Source organism: Colobus angolensis, unplaced genomic scaffold (genome assembly GCF_000951035.1).
Source record: "Colobus angolensis palliatus isolate OR3802 unplaced genomic scaffold, Cang.pa_1.0 Scaffold383, whole genome shotgun sequence".
Taxonomy (NCBI): Eukaryota; Metazoa; Chordata; class Mammalia; order Primates; family Cercopithecidae; genus Colobus; species Colobus angolensis.
The window spans coordinates 1,899,354-1,901,054 of NW_012117188.1; positions in this window are offsets into that span (position 1 = coordinate 1,899,354).

Sequence of the window (1,701 nt, forward strand, 5' to 3'; positions counted from 1 at the left end):
CCTGTAATCCCAGCACTTTGGGAGGTCGAGACGGGCGGATCACGAGGTCAGGAGATCGAGACCATCCTGGCTAACACGGTGAAACTCCGTCTCTACTAAAAAATACAAACAAAAAACTAGCTGGGCGAGGTGGCGGGCACCTGTAGTCCCAGCTACTTGGGAGGCTGAGGCAGGAGAATGGCGCAAACCCGGGAGGCGGAGCTTGCAGTGAGCTGAGATCCGGCCACTGCACTCCAGCCTGGGCGACAGAGCGAGACTCCGTCTCCAAAAAAATAAATAAATAAATCTCCTGGGCTCAAGCACTCTACCCGCCTCCGCCTCCCAAAGTGCTGAGATTACAGGCAGGGGCCCTGTGGCCAGCCAAATATGACTCTTAACTATTCAACTGAAGCAATATCCTCACCTTTATATTTGTACAAAAATGCAGTCTGGGAAAGAAAAAAATTATTGTAACATAATAGCTATCCTTTATGGTTTTGAATACATTTAGTTATCTCAATATCCTCATTGAAGTTACTGTATTATTAGCTATCATTTTACAAACAGAGGAAAGAAAGAGAAGGAGAAGCTGAGAAACAGCTTGTTAGAAGTGGAGCCAGTATATGAATTGAGCAAGCCTGACTTCACAGACTACACTCTTGGTCACTAAAATAACTCTCTATGAGATTTCTTTGTGGTTGACTACATTGGATTGCACAAAGCATAGGATAATCAGCTACCTTCTTTTTTGGAATCCATACCAGTTCTTGATGGAGTTGGAAGTGGAGGGGACAAGAGATCAGAAAAGCCGACAAGATACATGCAGCCAATTGCCTTTTGGTATCTTCTTGCCCTGAGACTACATCATTTAGGGAATGGTTCTCTAACTTTAGGAAACATAAGAATCTTGTTGAAACATGCATTGTTGGACCACACACCTGTTTCCAGTAGAGGGTGTCCAGGTTCTTGGCATCTTGAACAAAGAATTGGACAAAATGCACAAACAAAGCAAGGAAAGAATGAAGCAACAAAAGCAGAGATTTATTGAAAATAAAAATACACCCCACAGGGTGCGAGCAGGCCCAAGCATAGGGGCTCAAGAGCCCCATTACAGAATTTTGGAGAATTTAAATACCCTCTAGAGGATTCCATTGTTTACTTGATGTATGCCTTATGTGAATGAAGAGGATGCAGTAAAGTTACAAAGTCATTTACTCAGCATATGCCCTATGAAGAGGATATTTCCTGTCATAGCTGATGTGTGAATTGGCCTTAGGTTCCCTGCCTCTAGACCCTATTTTCCTGTCTCATCTCCCCACTGAGAGATGTGATCCTCATAAATCTTTATGGGAGGAGGAGGGACCTATGGTCTTTCTCCTGTAACTGCTACATGCTGGCTTGGGGTGTAGTCCCTACCTACTGGGGATAACGGAACTCTCGCTTTGCTCTGTCTAGTGGAGGCAGGGTAGCTTCTTGATGGCCAGGGGTGGTTTCTTCACCTGGAACTGGCTGGAACCTTTGTTGTGTGATCAACTAAAGCTTCATAGTTGCTAGGCAAGAGGAAATGAATTTAATTAAAAGATTTAGGCGGGGCGCAGTGGCTCACACCTGTAATTCCAGCACTTTGGGAGGCCAAGGCAGGTGGATCGCCTGAGGTCCAGAGTTCGAGACCAGCCTGACCAACATGGTGAAACCCCGTCTCTACTAAAAATACAAAAATTA